A 15,304-nucleotide genomic window follows, 5' to 3' on the forward strand; every position below is an offset into this window, starting at 1 on the left:
TCCTCTTATGAGCTGCTGATGCCCCACCGCTGACTTGTTTCATGTTTAAAGCATGAGCATGAATTTTACATGAGCTTTGAAGACAAACAGGATTGTTTTACATTGACAGTGTTTGTAAACGGCAAATTTACAGAAGGCTTCAGTCAGGAAAGGAGAACTCCGTATATTTTCAGTGTGGAGACGCTCACAAGGGAAACAGAGTGATACAGTCGACTTCTTTCTCTTTGTCGTTGATTGAATTTTAACTTTCAGACAAAAACACTGACATAGATGTTGCTCACTTTCAGTTTTTCAAAGGAAATGTGGTGCAGTTAAAACTGAAGAAGTTCAGTAGTAGCGTGCGTCAAGACGAGACTGGAGTGCTGCTTGCGTTGGAGCTGTACGTTGCAGCAGTATGGTGCAGCTTCATTGAGGCGCTGGTATGGAAGGCTGGCTGTCACAGCTACAGCCACATCTCAATATTAGATAAGGAGCTGTAATGCACGTCTGTCTGAGAAAGGATGCTGAGAGACCAAATCAGGGTCAGGTGATTTTATCTACTTGACAAGCCTCTGCAGAGTGCTGATCAATAATGCTCCAACACTATTGTCAACATCCGGCAGGAATGGGTCCACCCGAAGGCAAATAAAAGTTACAACAGAGAAAGTCACAAGGAGAGCAACAACACAACCGAATAGGATTGATAATGACTCTTGTTTGTTTGTTTGTTTGTTTGTTGCTATTTTTTCCAGAGGCCCTAAACTAGTCATTTGGAGCAAAATCATTTCCTTCTGTCTGCTTTAACTCATCTGACAGCATCCTGCTGGCCTTTGAAAAGGGCAAAAAAATTCAGTTGACGCTGTAATCCCTGTTAAGGCCTGAAGGCAGGCTCTGTCTCAAGACCTATTGGTGCAGAAATGTATCCAGAGGTGCCTCAGAAAGTGACTCCAGTCAAGGATCTGGCTAATCTTGCTAAAGTGTCTCACAAGACAGAAGACAGGAGGTAAGTGAAGTGCACCTGTTAAGTGGTGGCCCCTCTGAAAGCTTCAATTCTGTCACGTTACCATATTCATACATACATATTGGATAAAAGGTGTCCCAAGCTTTTATTGAGCGTTAAGGTGTTTTTCCTTGTGAAAATAGTACCTCTTATTTAAATCTTTCTCTGTGCAGCATTGCCTGTTCTTGAGAGACAGTTTATTTAGGTAATGACTAATCTGAAATGGTCTGTTGATAGAGGTCACGCTCTGACAGCACCAGTGATTAAGATATATCGACTGTTGCCCGATTACAAAAACTGCACTATTTCTGTCGAGTCAACTGTAGGTGGAAGATAAATTGTGGTCTGCATTACTTAACCCCTGATAAAGTTTGGACTGGTGACTGACACTGACATCAGATTACTCCTCAGCTGAAGGAAATGAAGATTAGAGGGAATAATGTGCAAGAGTGAGTTAGTCTGCAGGTGAAGCTGTAGTGACTTTGTAAATTTGGGATCAAAATGCTTGTAATTGATACACTTTGTGGTCTGTTCTTGAAAAAGCAGCTCAACTACATGCATGTATGCATGTCTTGATGATATATGTTTAAAAGGAATAAAGATATGTCAGCAGTTGCACTGTTTCTTATATATTTTTCAATCTTTAACTTGTGTTCAATACATCCTCCTCTCTTTAAGTCTTAGCCCCAGCAGAGATTTAAGACTACACTGTCACTTTCAAGCTCCCACCTGTCCTCATTAATCATTTCTGTTTCTTTAGAATGAGTAAGAGAAGCACTCGACTGTCCACTCACATCAGCTGTGTTCAGTATGACTCTTATGTGTCCCTGGGTAATATTTTGCTGCCTGTGACAAAATTGTCCAAACAAAATTTTGCCCAACGAATACTCATCTGCTCATCATCAGGTTTTCTAGAAAGAGACACACCGTAGCACATGAATTCACACGCAGGGGACACCAAATTACATGGTTGTTTGGAAATGCACTTAGTGTTTCCCTGGCTTTAGCACAAACCTGCAACGTTTGATGTTTTTTGTTTTTGTTTTTGAGCACTCTCTTCCATATTATTCTGCATCTTTTTTTTCCCCCATCCCCATTTTTTTTTGGTCTCCCATATCCTTCCTGCCACCACAAAGAGGCCAGAGCCATTAGTCTGTTGTTGGTCTGAGGGAGGGTCTGGATCTATAACACGAGTTGATGGAAAATGAATTACAAGGATGGAAGGTGATTGGGTACAAGCAAACAATCAATGACTTTGTGTGCATTCACACAGAACACAAGGCCAGACAACCTGACATTCTGACACAGGAGTGCAACAACAATGCAGCAGCAGTCTGATTTGTAGCTGATGAATATTTAGCATCTGGCCATGCCGTGTCTTTTCCCACAGGGGAAACCGATGTGTTCAACCACCAGAAGCTGACGGCTGTAGATCAATTTCTGGCACAAGCAGGTGTCAAGTTGAAGGCTTCACCCTGAATGCACATCCATCTGCTTTACGTATAGTTCCATTTTTATGGTATGTCCACACATGGGGCTGTAAGTATATGCTCTTAATACCTCTTCCTAGATGGCAGAGGAATTAAAATTTTCTCTGACGACTGTTCTTGCATGTTGAAAAATGTGCAAGCAAGATGTTAAGGAACACTTAAGATCTTCACAGTTGTGGAAGGGAAATCTTTGTGTTTAGTCATGTGACAAAATGACTACCTCCTTTTGCATGACGGAGGCTGTAGCCTAGCATAAAGATGGTGTTCATGGTCTAAAAGAAAGTCCCTGTGAGTTCTCTGAGCTATTCTAACTTAAACATGGAAAAGTTTAGCAGTTTGTTTGTCTGTTTACCACCAAACCACTAAAGATGTTAACGCCAACTCATTAACAGATGAACTAAACAAAACCTTAATTGACATTCTTACATTCCCTGTACAACCCAAATCGACAGCTGATGCTTTGGTGGTTGCTCTTGCATCCTAACGCCACATCAACCGCTCCTCTCTCCCTCCTGCCCCTCATCTGCTCTCCAGGTACTAGAGCTGCTGAGTGGGTGTGGGTTCGGTGAGTGGTTTGTCAACTGGATTAGACTGCTGCGGTAACAGGTGAGAGCTGTTGAAATGTTCCATGTGTATGTGGTGTGGATTTCTATGTTGTGATCTTAGCCGTTGAGACACCCTTTCGTTCATCGCTGAAATGAGTGGGGGTGTGATGGCCCTGCTAATGTGTTTGTTTCTTTGCATCTGTCCTTCCTTGTGTCTTGACAGGTGTGCTGTCACAGCTTCCAGGCCTGAAGGTGTCATGTCACCTTTTAAAAGACGTTTGGCCAGTGTGACATTGTGTTATAGTGTTTTTTGATACTTATATTAAACAATTATGTCCAATATGGAAGCTTTGATAAAAGTAGGTGCCCTAACAGGAGGCCTCCTGTCAAACTCAGAAAATATCATTCTTATCTATGTACAATGAGTTGCAAGTATGAGTCATCACACATTAATGAAATTATGGATGGGTGGACCGCAGCTCACCTCTTGGCCCTACAGGAGTCATCACTGAGTCATTATTGAACTTGATTATAGACCTTGAATAAAATGCGTTTTGACATTTATTGGTGTAGAACATGAATAACAAAGGTGAAAAAACACTTCTGAGTGATCCTGTAGAACACATAAAGGTTTCAGACAAATGACTGTTTTTGCAGGTCTGTGTAATCTCACAATCAGAAAATTAACCATCCGGCATATTGTTGCAAGTAAATGTCAAATATTCCAGGGAGTCTGCAAACTAAAATACAAGACTGCATGCACTTAAAGCCTTTATTGAGCAGGCGACTACTGCTGGTAAATTGATTTTCTACACAACATTGAGAAATTGTACTAATAAAGCTTTTTTTTTGTTTCATTCAATGACACTCTAAGGTTGATTTTTTGAATTTTGAAGCATTTTAATGGAAAGCCTATAAAGGGTTAAAAGCTGATGAAAAATCAATAAAACGTAGGAGTGTAGGCATGTCGACCTCTAGGTGTCCAGCAAGAATGAACAACACTGCAGGTGGCTTCTCCACCTTCTTCCTTACTTGACACTCAAACCGGAGATGGTTATTTACGAGTAAATAAACATAAAAATGCTACAGAAGTACATTTTTAAGAAGGAAATCAGGGCTTTGACTTTTCTTCACATTTGTCTGTTCAATTGTTCTTCACACATCAGAAAGGACTCTAAATCCAGCCAGTTCATCATTGCAGTTCTAGGTACTAAATTTCAAATAAGAATGGTGTAACTCCTCACATATAACAGGATTAAATACCCCCTATACTTTAATTTCCACCATAAATACAGTTTCACTGTAGCTGAGTGCAGATTTCAAATCTTAAATTAATTTTCTAGCTTATCATTAAATTGCATTTTGCCCACTTTTATTTCCTATTTCTCCCACATCTCTGTTTTGGTGAATGTGTTGCCGATTGGGAATTTGTGACGTGATGCATCATAGTCAAGTACAATGTTATTACTATCAATGAAAGACAATTTATAACAAAAAAAAAATTTTTTTTGATGTGCTAAATCCAGACCCAAACACTACAATAAACAGAGTATGACTGACATTATTTTGTAAGTGTCAAATTAATCTTCAAATATTACTGAGCTACATCCTGAGGAAAGCAAACATTTGTCAAATAATCTTTTTACTTCAAACCTCAATCAAATTATGATACCGATTTGATTTCAGATTTTCAGAATATGAATTGTGTCATTTTATGAAAGTCAAACAGGTTGTGAAACTATTGTTTTTTAATAATTTGTTTGAACTTTTAGTAAAAACTGAAAATTCTCTACATACAGTATGTTTGTTGGAGTGGTTTTATTGAAGATCATTTGTTTGTTGCTTTTTTTTTCTTTTCTTTTTAGAGTTAACTGCAGACTTCACATCAATCCACTCCAGAAAAAGGAATGTCTCAGGTTGACAAGAGAATAAGGGAGTCAGTGCCAGAGTGGCTGTCAGTAGATTATATGTTGAATGCTAATGAAGAAAATTGCTGACAATTGAATTCCGTTAACATACCTTGCCAGATTTCTTTAATCAATAAGTCAGGTTGGATGCCACCGCTCTGACTTTAGCATAAATGTGTCATCCTCTCTGTGAGCTACACCACATGTGCTTCTACCATTATTGTGAGGTGACAGTACTCTTGTCATACCATTTCAGCAGCAGCAGTCTTTTCTACATCCATCCCACCCACACATTTCTGTAGCTCATTGGGGGTTTAAGTCTTTAATAATGTCTATTGCAGTGTCAGTGTGTTGTCTAATTACACATTGGCTCTCACTCAAATATGTTGTGTTTCAAGTTAAAAGTGGTTACGCAAACATAAATGATGGCATACAGAGCTCATGCTCAGTGACAGATGGTTGAGAGTCTGTGGCAGACTGTCAGATTACATGACTTGAATGCAACATATTTATTATTGCGCATACGGTAATGTGGCCAGGACTCTGACTGAAGCTGCAACACAGCTGGCTGCTTGGACAGCAATGCATTACACTCTATCTGAATATTGGAAAAAGGACTCTAAATTTGTATCTTCAGTGTTTTACTGTGCTTATAATGTAGCCGTAGTATGTGATTACAAATGGTATAAGAGTGGTCAATGATGGTCATTCATCCCATGATAGAACACTGTGCCAGTTTCATGATAAAGATATCAAGTTGCAGAGTCCACATGAGACAACATGACTGACTGATAACACATGACGACACATATTGGAAAGTGATGTAGTCACACTAATTATTACATTTCATGCAGAAATTATTAATTTACATTACAAACATGATATGATTTCCAAATATCAGACAAACAGAGCGTCCGTCCATTTTCTCGTAGATGAGACGACTAAAATCACAGGTGATCCTGGAGCCTTTCCCAGCTGGCTATGGGCAACTGGCAGGGTACACCCCAGATGTGTTGCAAGCGCATCAAAAAGCCATATGAATGACAAACAACCACTCACACACACACTCATACCTTTGGTCAATTTTTTTGTGTCCAGTTCACGTAAATTACATGTTTTTGGTGGTGGGAGGAAGACAGAGAACCTGGAGAGAACCGACACAAACACAGGGAGAACATTCAATCTCTGCATGGAGAGGAATCGAACCTGGAGCCCTCTTGCTGTGAGGAAACAGTCCTCCCCTCAGTGCCGCCCACAAACGGAACATGTGCAACATATTAAAATAAAACCTGGTCCTTTTAGCTGCGTAACATAATATAGGATAATAACATAATGTACGTTCTTCTGATTCGACATCAAGCTGCAGTGGTTAACACAGTTGTCTCATAGTAAGATGGTGATGCTTCTCTACGGGGGTTTGCTCTGGGTGCTTCCTCCCACAGGCCAAAAACATCTAAAATTAATAATAATCTATAGGTGTGGATGTGACACAAGAATGGCTGCTTGTGTTGTGTTCACTGGTAACTTATCCAGGTTGTACCTGGACTTTGAGTTTTTGTTCATTTTTGTGGACATCAGCCTATTTCACATCAGTAGGTTTCAATCATTAGTGCATCCTCCCCTTCATCTAACCCCCCTCCTCAATTGTCAGACTCTTTAAGCTACAGCAAACCTCTAGCTCTGTTCTGAGACCACACCAGAATCCAACTACAATCCACCAGTCTTTAAAGTTTTCTCATCGGTTCCCAGCGCCTCTAACATATTTGTAAGTGATCAAGATTGAAGCTTTGTTGATGATAAAATATTCACATTTGTGAGTTTTTCATGTTTGTGAGTCTACCAAGTTTTCTGGCATCAGGTTGGATTGTTTTTTAGGTTTTGAGATGTGGTTTTGAGAGCCCTGAAATGAGAAAGAACATATCTTAGCTTCTTAGGCGCTGAGTTGTTGTTCTGCCTTGTTATCTAGGGATTGCATATTTTTCACAGCTCAGTCTGCTGCCATTGCATTTTCGTGTCCCTAAGGATAAACCTGTACATTTAATGTAATGTTTGTGACTTAGATCACTTGTAAAAAAATCACAAGTAGTTAAATACATATTCAGCAATAGCTTTGTGTTGTGGTCAAGGGCTAAATGAAAAATGTATATTAACTGTCTGCATTACATAACACAAAAATTACAAATATATTTCTCTTCTTTCCACATGAAATATTGATGATGCACACTGCTTCATTTGATCGCGTTTGAAACAAGCATACGTCTATTTTCCTGCTTAGCAGGCTTGGGTCTCAAAGGTCTGCTGAAGCCTATCCCAGCTGGCAATGGGGTGGAAGGCAGGGTACACCCCGGATCAAATGCCAGCTCATCGCCGGGCCACACGAAAGACCACCACTCATGCGCACATTCATAATTCGGTGTGACCAATTCACCTAAACTGCATGTTTTTGGAGGTGGAAGGAAGCTGGAGAACCTAGAGAGAACATATAAATTCCAAACAGAACCTTCTTGCTGTGAGGCAACAGCACTACCCAATGCGCCACTGTGCTTTGAAACAGGTTGAATTAATTTCTTATCAATAATGGATTAGAAATTAGTCAACATACAGCTGCATGCAAGCAGCATCAGCGTTAATGCCCCTCAGGATATGGCACTTCTGCCACAGAGTTGTCTGTATGATGTGCCTATTACAGCATAATTAATTCATTCACTTCTGCTAATGTAGGTGATTTAGAAGAAATAAACCTTCACGTAGTTGTGATCCAAGAGTAAAGCAACAAATCAGACATCCCACTATTCTATCATGGGGAAAGCATCCCTTTGCAGAATTTTCTTTCAATCCATCGGACTAAATTGATATAGTAAAGCAGTGGGAGCATTGATATGTGGATGGGGCGGTCTTCAGAATCGGCTCACTGCTGTAGTGACACATACAGGATGATTGATGGCTTCATGGAGGATATGGGGATGTCGAGATGAAGGTGAAAATGTCACGATATTATCCTCAGATGTGCCTTCACTGCTGTAATGAGCAGTTAAATCAACCTTCACCTCCTGCCTCCATGAGATATTTGAATAGAGATTTCCATTCACTGCTGCTGAGCTTATAATGGCCATCTATCTAGAACAACAGTTGTCCAACTACACAGCTGTCCTGATGCGTGCTGTTCAGTCGAGGTCAGTTATGAAAAACAACAACAACAAGTAGTCAAGTGTCAAGATGAAGCAGGAATGTGACCCTGCTGTTCATTAAATCCCCATGGATTTTGAAGTATGAAAGTGCAATTCCGTGCAGGAGGGTGTTTGTGAGAAGGATGACTGTAAAGGTAGGGTGACTGTCCGTAAGGTCAGGGGTTATGTTTGTGATCTAGGTGAGGGATATTAAAAAATATTTGAAAAAAATAGACAGGGGTGCATATTTATTATGTAAAGACGCGTTTTCTAAATGCAACTGTCAATAATCGGTGTAGAGCCACATTTAAAAACTATTAGTTAATGCTCTTTTTTCTTGTTCCGTTTACCAGGGTTGGAACGCACCCCCTACCGAAACAAAAATCTGTTTGCGCCCAAGAGAAGAGGAAAGAGAACTGTGCAGGACGACACCTATAGCACAAGATGTGACTGAACAGAACGTGTTTCACAGCTGTGACACAGCGCAGAGCGGAACCTCTGCCTGCCTCTTCTTCAAAAAAAAAATTAAAAAAAAAAAAGCAAAAGAGGAAAGAGGGATAAATTGTGCTCCCTTCTCACTGGGATGCAGGATGCGCAGCATCACCGGTGTTGTTAGGAGAGATCTTCCACTTCGGCAGGCCGATCACATTCAGAACGACCGCAAATGGTGAGGACCGAACAGGAAAGAAAGAAAAAAAAACTCCTGATGTGAAAATGACTGTTTTTTGTTTTTTTTTCGGGGGAACAAAAATAAAGAGGAATATTTCTCCAACTGTTTTTTTTTTTTCTTTTTTTGTGTTTTTTTTTTTTTCTTGTCCCGGGTGCTCTGATGGCCCATAACACAGGACACGATGTGGACATCTGATCAGGTTTTACTGGGCTTCTGTTGATCTTACCGGTAACGCAGTTTATTTGCCCATCTCTCTTCTCAGTGAGTGTCGGCGGCGGAAAGAGGCGCAGAACGACATCCTGAGAAGTGCATAGAAGGCGAGGAAATTAGTTGCAATGGACGCTTTTTTTTTTGCAAAAAAGACGGATTTCTGCGGGGGAAGGACAACCAACTAAAGAATTTATTTTAAACCCGGGAGAAAAGGAAGCGCACTGATAACCAGGTAATCCACGCATTTAAGACTATCACATTTTTTAATTCTACTTTAGAAAAAGATGAGCTGCTTCAATTGACTAAACCTCCTTTCATGCTTTAACATGCGTCATGGTTGAAGCCCAAGTTCACACACTGATTACTCCTCAAAGGGTCTGTCATGAAATTCCCTTTAAACCGGTGTGACTCCGATCCCAAACACTCCATCGGCCGGATTTCTCCGCCGATGCTGCCGTCTTCAGGCAGCCTGCGCTGCGCCGCCGAACTCCGTCTGTAATCGGTGAATAACTGGACGGGAGACCGTAAACCGGAGCGTCAAGAACGGCTCCCGGAATATTTATTGGTAGGAGGACGTTTTATTCGTGACGAATTGCCAGACGGCTCAAAGTGATAGCCTGAAGTAGACAAATGATTGGAAGTAGGATGTAAATTCACGAAGGGGAAATGTCGATCGCTGCTGCGGTGAAGGGTGTTGATTTATCGATCCTTTACAGACTGTGTTGGAACTTTTTTTTTTTTCTTTTCCTCCACGTGATTCATTTTAATCCACAGGAAACAATGAAGGAAGTGTTGACTATGATGTTGTAATTAGATTTAGTGCGAGCGTGATGTATTACGTCGTCTTTGGCTCCACCCTGTGGTTCATTTAGCTGGTTTTTCTCTCTCCACTCTTTAACATCCACAGGTTTCTCAGTCATTTTTATTGTCATAGTCAAAACATTTTTTATTAGTCTATCAACTCAATGACTTAATGTGTCATAAAACGGTGCAATGAGTAAAACCTGACTATTTTTTGATCACCGGACGACAGTAATAGGTCAAAAGGATGACCTTTGGACAATTAGTCCAGATACAAATTAATGATGTCATTATCTTTATGAATATGACATATGGCTAATTATACATTAATAAGGTGACATATCCTATTCTAACTATACTGTAAGTGTGAGCTTTCTTTGAGGCTTTGGCATCTAGTACAACCAGTAATACCGTTTAAAAAAATTTTTTTATAATAACTATAAATTTTTTGGGGGTGATTTTGCTTATTCCTCTTTTTGCAGCTAAATACAAAGCCCAATAAAAACACTTGTATCAAGTGTTGATGCTGCGCCGGTGCCAGCTTATGCTAGTGTTTCTGCCACAACTTTTTTTGAGATGATCTAAAATGTAATAAATTTCTTGTCCAATAAGTGGATTGCATGCTGTCTAGTTGTACGTTGGATAGGATCAATTTCATGTTCATTATCTTCTCTGTGACCTGGCATGTCAGATTTATATGGTATGTGACGCCAAGTGCTGCAGCTGATGCCTTCAAGGACTACTTTAACGTCTGGTAGCTCAGTAATTGTGAATGGTGATTATCTTGGATTTTCTACATTGCAATTATAATTTGGATGCATATCAACATTTTAATTCAGCCTTGCAGAGGTTTTGTGTCAGATTAAAAGATTACCAATACACGAGGACTTGTTATAAGGATGATCAGATTAAGAAAAAAAATCAGTATTACTGGTAAAAAAAAAAAAAGTAGCATTGTGAAGAGTGAGGCGGTTAAAATTGATTCTGATGCTAGTTTTGTTAGATGATGTCAAATTGCATCCATTGACAGTGGGGTGAGATGAACATTGAAACTGAATTTTATAATTAGAGTATATCAGTGTTAATAACTTTGCACTCTAATAACAACAATCTCCTTGGATGACAAGGTGATTGTTGTTGTAGTGTCTACTTGTGTCTTGCACTTATGGAGCACACAGGAGTAGTTCACTTATCCCTGAAATAATTCAAGACCACTTGGCATATTAATAAATAAGCTGAGGTTATAATAAGTGCAACATATACAGTCGCTAATGTATGATTACCTTACCTGCATCTTACTATGCCATCTGCTGTTTGAATTGGGCCCCTGAGTCAGATTCAACACAACCTGTAAAGAGATACACTTAATAATGAAGAGGTTCATACCTCAGGCAGTTTGACTGAGGATCATGAACAAACCTTTCAAGTGCTTCTCCTCCAGTTCAGAAAAGAGCTACTTGTATGACAGGTTAATCAGTGTGTTCATGACAATTTAGTTTCCTGCTCACGCTGATGAACAAGAAGATTGTTCCTCGATTAAAGCTTTTCTCTCATTTGTTTATCTGTAAGCCCACAGATGACTTTAGTTCCCTTCCTCCTCCTACATAGCTAAAGCTGCAGTTAACACTTAATAAGCTCAGTTAGTAGATCAGTGTGGGTGTTACTAAACTTACCGTTTACAAAAATTGTAAATCAAAAGACAATATTTTATTCAGCCAACGCCGTTCACTCTCAAAAATGCCTGCTAGCAGTAGCAACGTAGGTGCAGAAATCAAAACACACCAGTGTGTGACATCAAAGTGATACTGGTTTAATGTTGCACCAATACCAACACGAAGGCAGAGTAGGAGCAAGGTTAGTGGAAATAATAGAATGTAAGTGATGATTACAAATGCTAAGCAGACAGAAAACTATTCTCTGCTAAATTGTTGAGAGGGGATGTGAAAATGATTTCCTTTATTACAAGTAATTTGATTGAACATATAACAACTGGCACAGTGTTTTGTTCAAGGTGTTTGCTGATGTCAGCAACGGAGGCAGGTACAACCTTCTCAGCATAGCAGAGCCCAAATATGAGATTATCAGCATTTAGCACTTTGCAGCAAATAACAGGACCTAAGAAATGAAGTTGACTCATTGGCCTTTAAAGGTGTCCTATCATGAAAAACACATTTTTTCAGGTCTATACATATACATAGTGGTCCCCCCCTAACCAAACCAAATCCTAGAATCTGGAAAACAAACGCTTCCTTCATCAACAGATATTTGGAATCATTTGGAATTCATGGCTGGACAGAATCAAAACGATCATCGCATGTGATGTCACACCCGGCGCATAATTGGCCCATCCTGAGTCATATTTGATTGTCCATGCGGATATGGTAATGACCTGGCTCAGAGCGACACACCGAAAGTTCCTCACAAGCTGTTGGAGTCAGCTAGCATTTGGCTAACTAGTTGCGTCCACCTCAGCCATGTGTGTGTGTGTTTGTGTGTGTGTGCGTGTGTGTCCGCGTAAGGCGTATCCTCAGCGCCAAAGCGAACACATAACCAGTTTCATAGCAGATGCAGACGTTAAATCAGAACTGTTGTCTGGTTTTTGATGAATAAAAGCAGCTTCAGCTTTTCTAAGTGATCTGAGGGCTGCGTGTATCCGGAGCGACGACATCGCTCATCAACAAACAGCGTCAGCCTTTATTTACAGCTTAATACATTTTCGCTGTCACCAGTCAAGGATTACGTTCAACTGACCTAAACCCTGCATGCGAAAAAATTCAGGCAGAAATCAAGAGGTGAATTTATTACTCATACACAACCTTGTGAGAGACAAAGGGTGGATACGTTCACACACACACACACACACGCACGCACACACACAGTTGTTTTCAGCATCTAATAGAAATTATTTTAAAGCAGTTCTTTTGATGCTTCTGTTTCATTAACTTTTGTTGGGTTTACCTAAAAGTAGGAACAATTTCATTCAGACCATCTTCGGTGGCTGGACAGTAGAGATACTGTAGATTTAGTTCAACTCCCAAACCAGCAGCAGACCTGTTCTAACAGGAGCGGCCAGCAGGTAAAGTCACTGCCACAGATGTTCAGGCTGTGGGTTTGCCATATTTGCAGTTTCATTCAAAATGGCAAATGTCTGTTCCTAATGTCATCGTCATGGGTTTATGGTCATCATCTCTGCTTTAATTGGTGGATTTGCAAATTTCTGTCGATTACAGAGCTTCATTTGGAACACATTTATTTCTTCATACCTATTTGTGAATTTTATGGCTGTGTTTTGTGGCTCCGTTGCTAAAATGGGTGGAGCAGTGCTGCTCACTCCAGTTACTGGTTGTATTTATTTGTTTGTGTGCTCCGGAGTTCTGTTATTTGTGATGTTGTTTGTTACGAAACTGTTGTACTATATGGAGCACACCGTGGCCTGGCTGACAGCTGGTGCACCTGGAGCAGTAGTTGAGAATTGGGTTCAACCAAAGGCCAATTTCTTACCACTGTAGCTAAAGTAGGTTTGTTGTTGCGGAAGAAACGCAGGTCTTTATGATTTTTACGGTCTTTACTTGTTTGTATATTGTTATTCTTAATTAATCTGAGGGCTACCCCTATAATGGGCTTAGTTTATTGGGACAAGATTTTGGTCCAGAGGCAGCTGTTTGCCAACCGGCATTTTGCTATACATAAATAACTGGAGTAGAATTAGATTTTAAATACTGGATGGTTTATTATCTTTTATTAAAGCAATTGCATCATTGCTTCCATTAGCCTCTGCTCTCATACTGCAGAGCAGTTCCGGGACTAAGTGCACAAAACTGTATAATGATTTTCTATTTTTATGTATAATTATAGTCATTCAAATTCCTTCTACACTATTTATTAAAACTTTTCTGATTACATTTTTTTTTTAACCATACCATATGATTGGTATTAATGTTTTTTGTTGTTTTTTTTCATTTGCAGATGTGTCACATGTTACAAGCATGTCATCTGGGTGACATTTCTTTCAAAAGTCTTTGCTGATTATGCTGAAGGTTAATTATAATCAGCTACTCTCTGTCACACAGTGAGGGGCCGAGCGATAATCACTAGTCCTTAACAAAGCCTCCTCTCCTGTGAGTGGAAGGAACAGCGGCGCCGTGTTCTGCATCTGTCCCGCTTCATTTAACCAGGTGTCATTACAGCATGTTCACACTCTTGACTGAATGCTGGAATGCAAACACAGAAGAGGTTAAATAAGTATTTTTTTTTTCTGTTTAAAAGAAAGGGGGAAAAAAAATATTTAGGTACATCCTTGGACTTGAGCGAAAAAAAATAGCGATGTTCCAAAGATTTTTAATTAAGTGGAATGCAAGTTACCTGGGAGGATGTTATTTTGTTGTCAGTTCAACCACAGTTCTTTCTCATTTAGCCACATGAAATCAGATTTATTTCGTTAGACCTCCTGAATGGGGAGGTTTCTCTAAAAATAACTCCAGTTAATAGCTTGTGAGATAGCCAACTTCAGGAGAAAAACCTGATATCATAATGGGCTCACTGATGCTGTCATCGATCTGCACCTGGCTGTAGAACCAAGCCAACTTCACACTCCAAATACTGCCTCTGAACTTGGACTGATTGTACACTTTGCACAGTTGAGAAAAAAGGATAATTATTTCCAAATCTAACTCACTGAAGTTTTTCAAACTTAATTTCTAAAGCTGCTATTGTTTGCACAGCTATCAGATTAATTTAATTACCACAAATGCTGCCGTAATATTATGTTTAAAAAACCAGTCCAAACACATTACATTACTGTTTTTTTAGGGTGAGAGTCTCCAATTTTCATCAAGAATCATTTTCTATATATTTTTTTCTCAAAATTTTGTCTCTATTAACACATGTATTCCTTTATCATTGAAGCTCCTCTAAACCAACGTTGATGAAATTAAAATTTAAGAAAATCCATTCAAATGGAAATAGCTTCAGACCATCATTAGAACAAGGTTACTTTTGCCATAGCAATGCCAAAATATAAATTTTGCTAAACTAAACCAGGCACACACACAAGTCCTGTTGCTATGGGGCTGAATAAAGTCCAATTTGCATGCAACTCTAGAGAGATAAAGTTTCTTTGAACTGGTTGACATTCTGCAAGTATGAACAGCAGTGTTTCTCTGTATTTAATTTTAAACTGAAGAAGCATTGAAATACCTCCATTTTGCACGCATGCTGTGCAGAGAGATGTCAAAGAATCAGCATGATAAATTATATGAAAAACATTCTAACCCTCCTTGAAACTTGGAGATTTTGCTTCCCAATTGCTTATTGTTCATTTTTTGGGGTAACAAAGGTGTCTTTGTCTTTGTGCAAAATTGTTCCAATAGTTTCTAATTGCATTAAAAATGTTAATTTGTCAACACAATAAATTAATAACCTATTTAAGTAAATGACTCAAAACAGGAATTAAATAGCAAATAAATGTTTTTGCTCATTTAAATACCAGCACAAAGAAAAAGCACAAAAACTTCAGTTGTTTAAAAACTGCTTTAA

The 15,304-nt window shown here is 39.4% G+C and overlaps 1 protein-coding gene across 1 annotated transcript in view; it reads left to right on the forward strand.

Annotated features, from left to right (window-relative positions):
• The first annotated feature begins 8,478 nt into the window (after positions 1-8,478).
• The window catches only part of grik4 (glutamate receptor, ionotropic, kainate 4), a 298,309-nt gene continuing 291,483 nt past the window's right edge, over positions 8,479-15,304 (forward strand). Inside the window, exon 1 of the mRNA XM_068316994.1 lies at positions 8,479-9,200. The gene's annotated coding sequence lies outside the window, so the exon portion shown is untranslated. The remainder of the gene's footprint in view (positions 9,201-15,304) is intronic.

This window comes from Antennarius striatus, chromosome 6 (genome assembly GCF_040054535.1).
Source record: "Antennarius striatus isolate MH-2024 chromosome 6, ASM4005453v1, whole genome shotgun sequence".
Lineage (NCBI taxonomy): Eukaryota > Metazoa > Chordata > Actinopteri > Lophiiformes > Antennariidae > Antennarius > Antennarius striatus.